At 47.5% G+C, this 14,873-nt stretch overlaps 1 protein-coding gene and 1 pseudogene across 9 annotated transcripts in view; one reads left to right on the top strand and one right to left on the bottom strand.

Moving 5' to 3' along the window:
• Positions 1-14,873, bottom strand: part of ANKRD11 (ankyrin repeat domain 11) — a 238,011-nt gene that overhangs the window by 113,068 nt on the left and 110,070 nt on the right. The window contains exons 1-4 of one of the 9 annotated variants that reach the window (XM_037816498.1): positions 3,242-4,352; positions 1,968-1,987; positions 1,795-1,858; positions 866-1,007 (exon numbers count right to left, since the gene is read on the bottom strand). The exons of 5 other annotated variants lie outside the window; for them this stretch is intronic. The gene's annotated coding sequence lies outside the window, so the exon portion shown is untranslated. Of the gene's footprint in view, positions 1-865; positions 4,353-4,378; positions 4,520-5,808; positions 6,816-14,873 lie in introns of those variants that run through there. 3 more of the 9 variants (XM_037816495.1, XM_037816493.1, XM_037816494.1) reach the window with 3 other exon arrangements.
• Positions 1,208-4,388, top strand: LOC119518591 (annotated as a pseudogene).

Raw genomic sequence — 14,873 nt, forward strand, 5'->3', positions numbered from 1 at the left:
TTAAGGGCAGCATCCTTTCATGATAAAAACACTCAGAAAACTAGGACTAGAAAGGAACTTTCTCAACACAATAAGGGATTTTTATTTAAAAACCCAGCAAATAATCATATTCTTGGTGGAAGACTGAAAGTTTTCCCCCTAAGATCAGGAACAAGATACGGATGACCTCTGCACCACTGAAAAAACAGGAAAGAGAAAAAAACTAAAGGCATCCAAATTGGAAAGGAAGAAGTTTAATTATCCCAATTCACATATGACTAATCCCCTATACAGAAAATCCCAAAGAATCTAAAGAAAGTTACTAGAACTAATAAACAAATTCAGCAAAGTAGAAGGATACAAGATAAACACACAGAATTCAGCTGGATTTCTTATACACCAAAAATGAGCAATCTGAAAAGAAAATCAAGACAACACTTACATTTATAGTAGCATCTAAAAGAATAAGATACCTGTGAATAAATTTAACCAAGGAGGTGAAACACCTGTACCCTGAAAACTACAAATACCGCTGAAATAAATTTTAAAAGACCCAAATAAATGGGAAGACATCTCACGTTCATGACTGGAAGAGTTAATATTGTTACGATACAATACTGCCTAAAGTGATCTACAAACTCAATGCAATCCCTATCAAAATTCCAGCAGCCTTTTTTGCAGAAATGAAAATGCTGACCCCTCAATTTCATATGGAATTACAAAGGAACACCACATAGCCAAAGAGTCTTGAAAAAGAAGAACGAAGTTGAAGGACTCACACTTCCTGATGATTACAAAGCTACAGTAATGAAAATAGCATCGACCTGCCATAAGGACAGACATATGGACCAGTGGAATAAAACCAAGGGTCCAGAGAAAAACTTACCCATCTACGGCCAGCTGATTTTCGACGAGGGTGCCAAGTCCATTCATCGGGGAAACAATACTCTCTTGTCTTCAATAAACAGTGTTGGGACAACTGGAAATCCAGGTGCAAAAGACTGAATGTGGACCCATAACTCCACATGCTGCACAAGCAAAAATTAATTCAAAATGGATCAACAGAGAGAAGCTAAGAGAGGAAACGACAGAAACATTTTGGAGACAGCCACTGAAACCAGAAGCCAGGAGAAGAAGGACCAGTAGACGTCACCATGTGCCCTCCCACGTGACAGAGGAGCCCCGGATGCCATTGGCCTTTCCTCCAAGAAGAACCTTATTGTCATCCTGTTGGTTTCTTGGTGACTCTGTCATCATGTCTGATTCTAATGGTGTCAAAGAGAATTCCACAGCAAAGCCTGGACATCTCCTTACCCAGTTTCACAAGCTGAATGAAGCCAAGTTCCTAATGAGAAAGTAGACAGGCCGGTTCATGGCAAGACCATGACCCTGTGGGATACACTGCCCACTCTGTCTTGGCTAGACCCAGGCAGGCAGATCCTCAGATCAGTGAAAGTAACTTTTCGCCAAAGTTTAATAAAAAGGATGGGGTTGAGAGAAAAAGCCAAAATGGACTGTATGAGATTCAGAATGGAAGATCTAAAAATCCTGCAGGACAGACAGGATTGATTGGCCGGGGGCTTTTGGGGTGATGGGGCCAAAATCAAGCTGCAGATCCAATCATAACCAGGTGGAAAAGGGAAGACAGTAGAAATAAAATCACCCACCCTGTTTCTGGGAAAAATATCTTCCAGTTTGTTGCAATAAAAAGGAAAGACTATGGAGAATGGGCAATCCCTGGGGAGATGGTGGATCCAGGAGAGAAGTTTACTGCCACGCTGAAAAGGGAATTCGGTGAGGAAGCTCTCAACTTACAGAAATCCAGGGCTGAAGAGAGAGAAACGGAAGAACAGTTGCCCAAATTTTTCAGCCAGAACATCTAGTGATACACAAGGGATATGCAGATGATCCTCAAAACCCTGATGATGCACCGATGGAGAGAGAGCTGTGAGCCGCCATGAAACAGGTGAGATCACGGATAATCTTACCCTAGAAGTTGGAGATGATGCTGTGAAAGTGAAATGGGTGGGCATCAGTGATAAACTCAAGCTTTATGTCAGTCACTCTCAATTCATCAAACTTCTGGCAGAGAAATGAGATGCACAGTGGAGTGCACAGCTGGCCCTGGCTGCCGTGGGTTATGGCTTGAATTTTCCACATAAGCTAAAGGCCAACAAAGGACCACGTGCTGAAAAGAAGGGACTATCACAGGACTCGCATAATAAAAGAAGCAACTTCGAAATTATTTTATTCACTTTAAAAACTGTTTGCATCTGAAAGTTTTGCATCAGAATATATAAGCAAATATGATTTAAAAAGGGACACAATTTTCAACTTTCTAATCAAAAAGCATTAATAGTCATATTTTGTGAGTATTATCTTCAAGCATGACTTAGATGTAAACAACTGATGCTCTTTGGAGAATTGTAATCAGTACAAAGATAAATTTCTGGTCAGCCATAACCTCCACTTCCCACATGGTTCTTGTTTGTCAGCTCTTTTTTTCCCCACTGCTCTCCTGAGGGCCGAAGGACGTGCCCCAGCAAGTGCTGTGGGCAGAGCAGCTCCACTGGGTGCATAGTTTAATGTATATGGTCATTTATCTTTACATTATTTGCTTCACAGTTTGCTTTATATGATCTTGTTGCACCTACTTTCAAAACTGGAAACTTTTGTGTAGTATTGACTTCAGCGGCATGAGTTTTATGAGGAAATTTCAGCCACTTTTTTACTCAATAAAGATGAAGATCAGTGAATTAAAACTCAACAGACCAACAACCTAAATATAAGCGCTAATACGATAAAACTCTTACAAGAAAACATGGGGAAATCTCTTCAGGACCCTGTAGTATGCAATGACTTTTTAAATTTTACATCAAAAGCATGAATGACAAAAGAAAAAAACACAAAATGGACTTCATCAAAATCAAAAACTTCTATGCACAGGACATTATCAAAAAAGTGAATAGATAGTCTACAGAATGGGAGAAAATATATTTGGAAACCATATACCTAATAAGGGCTTAATATCCAGAATACATAAAGAGCTCCCACAACTTGGCAACAAAAGACCAGCAACCCAACTAAAAAGTGGGCCAAGGATTTGAGCAGACATGTTTCCAAAGAAGATACACAAATGGCCAATGAGTATATGTAAAGACGCTCAACATAACTAGCCACTAAAGAAATGCAAACTAGAACTAAAATGAGATGGCACTTCAAGCCCAGTGGAGTGGCCACTATTTTAACACGGAAGGCTCACCTGCGGAGGCGCCCCTGCCACTTGCGCTGCTCAAGGACACCTTCCCTCCACCTGGCTGACCTGCTCGCAGAGTCCTTTGTGGACAACAGCCACAGCCACCCGGAGGCATGCCAGCAGATTGGGGACCCTAGCCTGGACGCGGTCAGGGCACTGGTGCCCAGGCACCACCAGCCTCTACTTCATGCTTGAGCCGCCGCCCGCCCACCCTGGGCCCCTAGGAAGCCCCGCACCCGGGAGTGGGTGAGCCACCCTGGCAGAAGCTGAAGATCCTGATCTGGGACAGGCTGGGGTGCGACTTTAGCCAGGCCCCCTGCTGGCCTCCTGGGTACCTCAACGTGCTGACTGAAGCCTTCCCAGAGCCGCCAGCTCCCCCCGAGAGCTCACCGAGGACGATGGGTCACCAGACTGGAGCGGACACACTCCATCTTCTTCCAGAGCGGGACATGGATGCCTCCCTGCAAATGCTCAGACACTTTCTGGAATAACGAACTTACCAACCTGGGGACCCAGCTCATTGCAGCTGGAAGTGAGGTGGCAAAACGGCACATGCAAACAGATTCTAAGTTCACCATTAGACGACGCGCTGCTGGGAGACAGGGCTCTGTGTTTTCCTGAACCCCGTTCTATGCATCCCTGATGAAAGTACCTGAGGATGGCTGAGGTCTTTGGGTAAAACTAATTTGCATTATAGTAGAAGACAAAAAGTTGGTTTTTGAAATTCCAAATGAGCTTTTAACTTGTGAGCAGTAGCTTTAATTTTGTATTTTAACATACTTCTCTTTCGCTTCACATAGGCCCATGTTTTCATAAGTTGAGATATTCTGTGTAATTCTATATAACAGAATGGCTGTGTAATTCTATATAGAATATTCCGTGTAGTTCTGTACAGAATAATCTCCCTCTACCAGGAGGGAGACCAGCCTTGACAACCCTTTCCTGGTGGGCACGTCTGGGCCACCCCCAGCCCCGAGTCCTAGCGCCTTGCCCCTCCCTGGCCGTTCCGGACTCCAGGCCTGGGTCGGAGCACCGCGGGCCTGCATCGCCTACAAGAGACTGCGGGTGGGGGGGTAAGAGGCCAGCGCTGTCCTCACTCTGGGGCCTCGACCAGGAGAGGTGCACCAATGGCGGCCGGCTGACCTTGCTGTGAGCCCGGTATGTGGCAGAAGAAGCTGCCACCGCAGGCTGACATCCGCACTGAGAGGGGCACGACTGCTGCACTCACTTCTTCCTCCAGACCAGAGAGTCTCAGCTCACAGGGGCGTTTTCCTTCAGTGCCACCTGAAGAAATTTAAGGATCAAATAGTTTTGTTACTTCTGGAGAATAACTTAGGCTCTGGGGAATACCATTCTTAAATAAAAATGCAAGCAAATTCAGTCTTAAAAAAAAAAAAAACTGGAAATAACACCTTAGCGCCATTGCGGAGCGGTAGGAACTCCTCATCCACTGTGTACCAGTTTGAATATATTATGTCCCCCAGAAAAAGCCATATTCTTTGATGCAATCTTGTGGGGCAGACATATTAGTGGGGATTAAGTTGGAACGTTTGAATTAGGCTGTTTGTATGGAGATGTGCCCCACCCAGCTGTGGGTGGTGACTCTGGTGGGATACTCCCATGGAGGCGTGGCCCCGCCCATTCAGGGAGGGCCTTGATCATTGGAGCCATATAAACGTGCTGACTCAGAGATGGAACTGAGTGCAGCTGTGAGTGATGTTTTGAAGAGGAGCAAGCTTGCTAGAGAGGAACGTCCTGGGAGAAAGCCATTTTGAAACCAGAACTTTGGAGCAGACGCCAGCCACGTGCCTTCCCAGCTAACAGAGGTTTTCCGGACGCCATTGGCCATCCTCCAGTGAAGGTACCCGATTACTGATGTGTTACCTTGGACACTTTATGGCCTTAAGACTGTAACTGTGTAGCCAAATAAACCCCCTTTTTATAAAAGCCAATCCATCTCTGGTGTTTTGCATTCCGCAGCATTAGCAAACTGAACACACTGCTGCTGGGAATGTAAAATGGGGCAGCCACTGTGGAAAGTGGCTTGGTGATCCCTCAAAAAGCTAAACGTAGAATCACCATGTAACGCAGCGATTCCACCGCAAGACATATGCCCCAAATAACTGAGAGCAGGACTTGGAGAGAGGGCTGTGTGTCGGTGTTCACAGTGGCATTACAGGGCAGACTCGGCCCAAGAGTTCATCGACAGGTGAGCAGAGAAGCAGAATGCGGTCTCTCCATGAGGCAGCTCCACTCCCCATGGACGAACCCTGAAGACATCGTGTGAGTGAAAGCAGCAGACAGAAAAGGGCAAATACTGCTCCATTTCTCTCAGGAGAAACTCCGGCTAAGCGAATGCAGCGACGCAGCGGACAGAGCAGTGGGGACCGGGCTGGGGTCCTACTAGGAGGCCAAGTTCTGCTGCAGATTCATGACACCGGCCTGAAAACAGACGGTGGTGAGAGGTGCACAGTGTTGTCAATGTGCCTAACGTCAAAGAATAGTCAACCTAAAATGATTATGTACATATTATCACAATTTTAGAAGTGTAATAATAAAAAGAAAAGCTTCACCTGTCGAAGTCTGTCGACCAATGATGTACAACAGCACTTTCTGCGATGATGGGCGTTTTCCAGAGTGCTCCATGCACCTGAGCAGCCACTGCGCCTGGGGACGCGGCCAGCACAGCTGGGGCGCCAGACACGTCACTATTTAATTTCCTAATTTTAAATCTCAACAGCACAAGTGATTCGTGTTATCACATTAGACAACACACAGTTCTACACAAAGCCATCTGCAAATTTCTTAATATTCTAAGTCCTCCAAGACCTGTTCTACTAATCTGGATCCAAAACAAAGTACAAACTGCTTTTCTGGATATAAATTAAGGAGTCATGAACTTTCCTTTTAAATGTCAGTGTCACTGCAATTTAAATTAAAAGATCAGCCATTTCACTTATGACTGGCTTTTTATACCTCAATGGACAATCTACTCCGCCTGCTACCAGCACACGGAGCACTGCACAAACGCTGACACTGCTGGCAGGAAGTGAGGCTACCGAGAGCCTCACACTCAGAAACCTCAGGGAAGGAAGCGGGAGGAAGCCCAAGCGGGGACACCACACTAAATTCAAATTCAAGCACAGAGGAAATTGCAGTTAGGGGCTGAAGTTTTACCAGTGAAAAGCTTCCAGTGTCCACTATGAGAAAATTACTTTAGTCCCTCCACTATCTCTGACAGTCACATATTACCAAAGACCTAAAATTCCCACGGGGGTTCTAAGAGCAAGAGGAAAACCAGTTGCAAACCTGATGAGACTTCTTGACAAGATCTTCTGCCCGAAGGGATTCTGAGTGTTGACTGAGAAATACCCTGTAAACAGCAGTCAGGAGGGCAGGGACGGGCGGTGGGGCTGGGTGTGGGGCCTCTGGACAGGTGAGGGACAGGTGCGGCACCAAGACACGGAAAGAGCCAGAGAGGACATGTGGGTGGACAGGTGCATCACCGAGACGCAGGCAGAAACCAGGGAGGATGCGCGGGTGGACAGGTGCGGCACCAAGACGTGGAGGGAACCAAGGAGGATGCGCGGGTGGACAGGTGCAGCACCAAGACGTGGGGGGGAACCAGGGAGGACATGCGGGTGGACAGGTGCAGCACCAAGACACGGGAGGAACCAGGGAGGATGTGCGGGTGGACGGGTGCGGCACCGAGACGGGGAGGAAGCAGGGAGGATGCGCGGATGGACAGGTACAGCACCGAGACACAGGCGGAACCAGGCAGGACGTGAGGGTGGACAGGTGTGGCACCAAGACGTGGAGGGAACCTGAGAGGATGTGCGGGTGGACAAGTGCGGCACCAAGACGTGGAGGAAACCAGGGAGGATGTGCGGGTGGACAGGTGCAGCACCAAGACGCGGGGGGGACCAGGGAGGATGCACGGGTGGACAGGTGCGGCACCAAGACACGGGAGGAACCCGGGAGGGTGGCAGGGAGCAGGGCCAAGGACAGAGCAGACTGAGAGGCAGGAAAGCCAAGAGCACAGTGACACAGAGCAGGGCAGAAGTCAGGAGATGGGCCAAGACCTCGGAGATGACCGGCCAGGCGGAAGGTGGCCCTAGCCAGCGTGCAGCCCAGGACAGGCACAACGCCGGCCACTCACCTTCCACAGGCGACCACGGTTTCAGGCCCAAGTAACCCCAAGGACAGGGAGCCCCAAGCTCAGCACCCCACACAGGGCTCCTAAGGCTGTCTGCTGAGACAGGCACCTCATGTGCAGCTCTGAAGACCATGACCGGGCCACACCCCCAAAGCCCATGGGCACCTGCAGCCAGGCACGCCCAAGCCAGGCCCCTCACAGGCCAGGACACAGGCCTGAGAACAGCGGTGAGGAGTCAGGTTGCCCAATTCCCATTCACTCAAACAACGAACCTCTTGCATCCTTATTTATTTCTTTCTCCAGGAAGCTCCTTAGCAGAACTGCACCCTAACGAGTGTGAACTACACAAGCCAGCCCATTGGTCTCAGGAGCAACGCGACTTGCAACTTAACACACGCCACGGGGACAAAGCTACTCCCAGATAACATCAGTGAGCCTACAGAAGGGTGGGTGTCACGGCCACATAAGTCCACTTTCTTTGATAAATAACTGCGATTTGCTAGTGGGGTTATCTAATTGGGCACTTTTAAGATCCATTTCCATGGGATGATGACCCAGTTTAATATATCACTTAGCAAATTTTATTTCCTCAAATCTGAGGGGCCAGTGACTGTTACAATGACCCTCACTCCACGTGCTGAGGGCGAAGGAGCCAACATGCCAAGCGAGCTGACAGCCAACGGCAGCGGCTCTCCTGAACGCGCCCTCAGGGCCATCTGAAAGGAGTAGAACCGCTGCCGTCCTCAGCGCATGCTGGGCCAGTACCTTTGGCGGTGACAGCTGTGACGGCTGTCCCTCGCACTGCAGGCTGTTTTACAGCCCCCCCGGGACCCCCCAAAATCTAGCAGCGACTCCCCAGTTGTCAAATGTCTCCTGGAGGCAAACCGTCCCCAGTTTGGAACCACTGGTTCAGGTGAAAACAAACTAATTTTACCGTCAGGCAGCAAAGACCTCTGACACGAGCACGGGAACCGCACGGTGTGTTCAAGGACCTGCCCAGCCCAGCCCTGCATGCCCTGGGAGCCCCACTGGACCCCGCATCAAGAGCCAGGTGGTACATCCAGAAAGGCCACGGAACCGGGAACTCATCACGGATCACTGCAGGACACTGAAGGACAGGCTGTCATTTATGCTGACTCAAACCAACATACATAAAACCCTCAGATTCAAGCTAGTCGACCAGCTGAGGCAGTAAGAATTAATTTATAAATGTCATTTCAAATGCTGTTATTTAAAACTGTGACATGGGACAGATGTTGACAGAAGCTAGAGCAGAAACTGAGCGCTCTCGAGCCTTTTGTTATTGGAAATAACAGATGTTCTTAAAACAGAAACATGGAGTGCAGTTTCGATATTTTTATAAAAAATCACAACCTTAACCATTACACACACAACGCTTTCCACAAATGGTACCCAAGTCTGTGTTCCACTCAAAATGGTCCTCTGGGCTGGCTTTGGCAAAACAGTGTCCAGGGCGTGACAGCGGGACTGGCGTGCTCCTCCCACGTGATTCCAGGACATGAGTGCAGGGCCACCCTTGTCTCTCGTGCTCGCAGACGTGGCCACTGTCCTGGCGGCCACCCAGGCCTGCCACGGAGCACCTGCTGCCTCAATTGGCAATCATTAAAAATTACAGGCAAAATAAATACATGAAGACAAAGATTTTTTAAAAGTCTTTAATGTTAGAGATACTACCAAAGTATGTGCAGGTAGAAAAGAGAGCAGTGGGGTGAGGAGAAGGAAGGAAACAAGCAGTGGGGAGAAGACAAGATAAACCAGCCCAGAGGGGTGAGGACGGGCACAGGCTTCACTCTACTGCTCTCTCAGACCTGGTGACTGTTTGAAACAGGCCCGAATGGAAAGTTGTTTATTCTAGTTTTGAGCAGTCTACGTTAAGCAGCAGGCAGCCGTTCCGGCCGCCGACGGCCACCCCTCCATCAAGTTCTCCGCCAAGAGCGCCCAGCTTGCTCCAGAAGGCATCTCTCACAGAGCGCAGACACAGCCCTGCCCAGGGCGGCCAGAGGAGCCAGTCACCCGCCAGCAGCAGAGAGGGGTGTCTGCAGCACTCTGTGTCTTCCCATCACCAGCGCGGGGGAGAGAGAGCCCCCAGGAAGGCCTGACCTGAAAAAGACCACCAGAGACCATCTCACACAACCCCACCCAGAGAAGAAACCACCCAAGATCCTGACGCAACTTCACAGCGGAGCGTGAACCAGGAACCAGCCTGTCCAGAAGCATCGCAGAGCTGTGGTCCGCTGTGCAGTGGGGCAGGACATCCACCCCCATCAGCACTGGCTCCACAACAGCCACAACCTTCAGGATAAAATGTGCTCTAGGAACTGGTGCTGTCCATAAATGCCTTTGAGTTCTCCTGAGTCCTGTGCCCGCGTGTCCTTCCTTTCAGTGCTGGGCCCCACCTGCTCCCACCGAGGTCTGCAGAGGCCACCTGCCAGCAGAGTAGGAAAACCGATCCCTTCTTTCCCTTGCAGTCAGAGGTGCTGTCAACTCAAGTACAGCATCCATCTCGAAATACACACTGTTAACCCGGGGGAGGAGGAGACCCCGTGAATATACAGCACCCGTAACACAACCACCCAGCTGTGCTGCTCCAAGACAGGTACAGACCAAAGTCACAGGCTGAAAGCACTTGCTGAACATGGTGGAAATGTGGAGTTCTAGAAAATGGGCGTAAATAGATGCTAAATATAGTACACAACTGGGCCCTGGGGGAAATCGCTCTCTAATGCTGTTACTCAGTGGATGCAACCACCATCAGCATCCGAAGTACATCCTCGTGAAGCACACCCTGACGTGCCACTCTGAGAGCAGGGCCAGGCGAGGACACCCCCACCCCACCCTGAGCACAGGCACCTCACCAAGCCACCCATACGCTTACAAGACCCGAACCAAGCTGCTGTCCATTACATTTCTTTCACAAAGCACAACCACTCAGACACAGTAACGGAAATTACAAGTTCCCCACACAGGTTCAACAGCAGGCTGGAGCTGGCAGAAGAAAGAATCAATGAACTTGAAGATAAGACGACTGACATCATCCAGTTCGAGGGGTAGAAAGAAGAGAGAATGAAAGAAAGTGAGCAGAGCTTGAGACACCTGTGGGACACCTTCGAGCGTGCCAATAAACACATTGTGGGGGTCCCAGAAGAGGAAAGAGAGAAAGGAGCAGAGAAAATATCCAAAGAAGTAATGGCTGAAAAGTTCCAAAATTTAACAGAAGACAAAATATGCATGTCCAGGGTGTTCAAGAAACTCCAAACAGGATAAACCCAAACAGCCACACACAGCAATGTTATCATCGAAGTGTCAAACACCAACGATACAGAGAGGATCCTGAGAGCTGCCAGAGAGAAACAACATGTCAGGCGCAAGGGAAGTTCAACGAGATTAAGTGCTGATTGCTCATCAGAAACCATGAGGACAAGAAGGCAGTGGGGTGGCATATTTAAATGCTGAAAGCAAAGATCTGCCAACCAGGAATTCTATATCTGGCAAAACTGTCTTTCAAAAACGAGGGGGAGCTGTGATGTTGGTGCCAGCATGGGACTTCTTATGAGACACTCCGAGGTGGTTTCATTCAGCAAGGACACCCAATTTCAATCCACTGTGCCATTTACCAGGAATCTCTTTGCTGCTAAAACATTAAAAAGGGAGCACATGATGAAAGCAGTCCTTAAAGCCGTGTACTAACTTCCCACCCCTGGCTTGAACCAGTTTGATGCATGACAAATCGGCTACACAACATGGTGCCTATGCTGAGGTTGTGTGTCTCACTGGTGACTTGATGCAAAAGCGATTTTTTGAACTGTAGGGAAAAAATAGAATCGCTCGTAACATCCACGTAAAGTCCCCACTCAACTTACCAATTAAAATTGGATCAATTCTTGGTATTTTTCTTTGTCAAGACCACACCTCCAAAATGTCTTTGAAGGATATTCACAAATAGATCCTCAAACCTATGATTTAAATTGTGTCTGGGAAATTCATTTGGTAAGAAACAATCTTGCTCAGTTTCCTATGCAAAAATCAATTTCTAGTACTAAAAGTAATGAACCGAAGTCTATGCTCAAACTGAGGAGGTGAAGATTGACTTCCATAAATGGGCCTGTTATTAAAGTTATAAAAATGGTGGGGGTGGGGGGGCGGCCACAGATGAAGACATTCCCAGATAACACAAAGCTGAGGAAGACGCTAAAAGAGAGCTCTGCACGTTTAAAGTAAAGGACGACAGAAAACAAATTGAAGCCACACATTGTTCTGGTTTGCTAAAGCTGCCTGAAGGCAACATACCAGAAATGAGCTGGCTTTTACAATGGGGGTTTATCAGTTTACAATTCTACAGTTCCAAGACCATGGAAATGTCCAATTAAGGCATCAGCAGGATGATACCTGGACTCTGAAGACAGGCTGCGGCATCCGGATGCCCCTGTCACGAGGGAAGGCACAAGGAGGCGGCGGCCGCTCCTTCCCTCCCGGTGGGTGCCGGAGGCCTCCTCTCTAGCTCCTGTCGGGCCTTTCTCTCCAAGCTCTCTGGGAGTTTCTCTCTCGGCTGTTTTCTTTCATCCTCTCATAGAGACTCCAGTAAGAGGATCAAGACCCACCTGAAGGGGCTGGGTCACTTCTCAATTGAAATAACCTAATGCAAACGGCCCACCCATAGACTTGCCCTTATGAGGCTCATTACAGCAAAGGAGAGGCTAAACTTGCATATAATTGTGCCTAAGAGTCTCCCCCTGAGTACCTCTTTGTTGCTCAGATGTGGCCCTCTCTCTCTCTAACTGAGCCACCTCAGCAGGTGAACTCACTGCCCTCCCTCCTACGTGGGACCCGACTCCCAGGGGTGTAAATCTCCCTGACAACCCAGGATATGACTCCTGGGAATGAATGTGGACCTGGCATCATGGGATTAAGAATATCTTCTTGACCAAAAGGGGGATGCAAAATGAGACAAAATAGTTTCAGTGGCTGAGAGATTTCAAATGGAGTCGAGAGGTCACTCTGGTGGACATTCTTACGCACTATATAGATAACATCTCTTAGGTTTTAATGTATTGGAATAGCTAGAAGTAAATACCTGAAACTACCAAACTCCAACCCAGCAGTCTGGACTCCTGAAGACGATTATATAATAATGTAGATTACAAGGGGTAACAGTGTGATTGTGAAAATCTTGTGGATCACACTCCCTTTATCTAGTGTATGGATGGATGAGTAGAAAAATGGGGATAAAAACTAAATGGCAAATAGGGTGGGATGGGGAGGATGGTTTGGGTGTTCTTTTTTTACTTTTATTTTTTTATTCTTATTCTGATTCTTTCTTATTTAAGGAAAATGTTCAGAAACAGACTGTGGTGATGAATGCATAACTATATGATGGTACTGTGAACAGGTGATTATATACCATGGATGACTATATGGTATGTGAATATATTTCAATAAAACTAAATTTAAAAAAAGAAAAAAAGAAAAAAAAAACATAAGAATAAAATTTCTAAAACAAAAACAAACAAACAAAAAGGGCCCACCCATAGCAGCTCTGCACCCAGGGGAATGGATTAAAGGAGCATGGCCTTTTCTGGGGACGTAACAGCTGCAAACCAGCACAGACATTAACAAAAAAGATCTCCAGGAAAGATAAGGACATGGGTAAACAGAAAGGTCAGTACTATAGTACTTCTGATTTGTAACACCACTTTTTACTTTCTGTAAAGAACTAAAAGGCAAATGCATAAAACGTAATACAAATCAGTAATTTGGGACTCATAACATATAAACATGTAATTGTTTCAATAACTACGTAAAGGTGGGGGTGGAAGGGTATAGGATCATAGTTTGCCTGTACTACTGAAGTCAAGCAGGTATCAAAGAAAATGAGATTGTTATATATTTAGGATGTTAAATTTAAGCCCCACGGTAACCACAAAGAAAATAACAGAAAATATGCAAATTCACAGGATAGAAAGTAGAGTACGGATTACCAGGGCTGAGAGGCAGGGGAAACTAACGCACGATGGGTGTGGGGTTTAGCTGCAGTGATGGGAGTCGGGGAGGTGTGCCTGGGAGGCATCAGGCTGGGAAGATCTGTGTTGTATTTATGTCTCCACAATTAAAAAAGAAACTATAAAGACACAATGACAATTAAATGCAATCCATGATACTGGATGGGATCTAAGAATGGAGGAGAAAAGGCTCAAAAGGACATTAATGGGACATAAAAAAATGAAATATAAAACAAGGCTTTATATAAATGCTAAATTTCTTGAACTTGGTAACTGCACTTAATTAAGCTTATTACATAAGTGAATATCCTTGTTCGCAAGAAATATCCAAGGAAGTATCATGTGTTCAGGGAGTAAGATCTGTGCAACCTGCTCTCAAATGTTCAGAAGACGGATGGATGGATGGATGGATGGATGGGAAGGAGGGACAGGAGTGAGGGAGGGAATGGCAAAGGTGGCAAAATTTCAAAATTGGGAGATCTGGATATCCAGGGGTGAGGGGATGTTGGAATTGTCTGTATAGGGTTTGTATTATTTTTGCAACCATCCCGTACATTCGAAATCATTTCAAAATTAAAAGTTAAAAAAGCTTTTCTAAATTGTTTAAAAAGCACTTTCACATCTCCATCTGGGTGACGTCAGGAAAAAGAACAGAACACGAACACCTGGGCTCAGTCCCTGCTTATTAACAATGCACCCCACGAATGAAAGCACACGGGGCCCCAGCACCTGCGCAGATCAGGGCTCACTCCCAATGCTTGAAGCTAATTCCAAATTATGTCACTGAAGCTTGATCACCCTCACAATCTCCACATAAAATAAACAAACACAGAGCCCAAAAGACAGTAAGCTAAATCCAGATGTAACTGGGCTACGGATAAGCAGGTTGACATTGTAATTAACTGGCATGCTATTTTCTCAGGACTTTCTTTTTTTAATACTCTGGCAAACACAAAGATTTGGAATATTAGTAGAACTAGAAAATACATCGAAATTTATCCATAAGCCTGAGTTATAACCCTAATACCTGCAAAAGTAGGCTGGGTTCAGAGGTGGCGTATGGCGAGACCCCCGCGCCCTCTCTGCACCTTCACGGCAGACCCTGCCCCTGCACGCATGTGCCCACACCCAGGACTGGAACCCTGAACTCTGCCAGCAGCCCCCAGGGGGTGCAGCGTTCTGCAGCAAGCACGTGTGGGGAAGACCAGGAGATGACCAGAGTCTCGGTCAGAGCCCTGCGGCCGGGCCTCTGTCTCTGCCCTCTGCAACTGTTTGTCTTCCTGGGCAAGTCCAAGGTTTCTGGACTAGGTCACTGTGAGGACCTCAATGCCACAGGAGGGAGGGGAACAAGGCCGCAGCCCACCACGCCCGAGCCTGGGCTGAGGGGCCCTATGAGGTGCTGGCAGGGACAAGGCCCCAAAAGGTGCTTGAGAGGATGGGCTGCCCCTGCCCACCCTCCACCTTG

Source organism: Choloepus didactylus, chromosome 22 (genome assembly GCF_015220235.1).
Source record: "Choloepus didactylus isolate mChoDid1 chromosome 22, mChoDid1.pri, whole genome shotgun sequence".
Taxonomy (NCBI): Eukaryota; Metazoa; Chordata; class Mammalia; order Pilosa; family Megalonychidae; genus Choloepus; species Choloepus didactylus.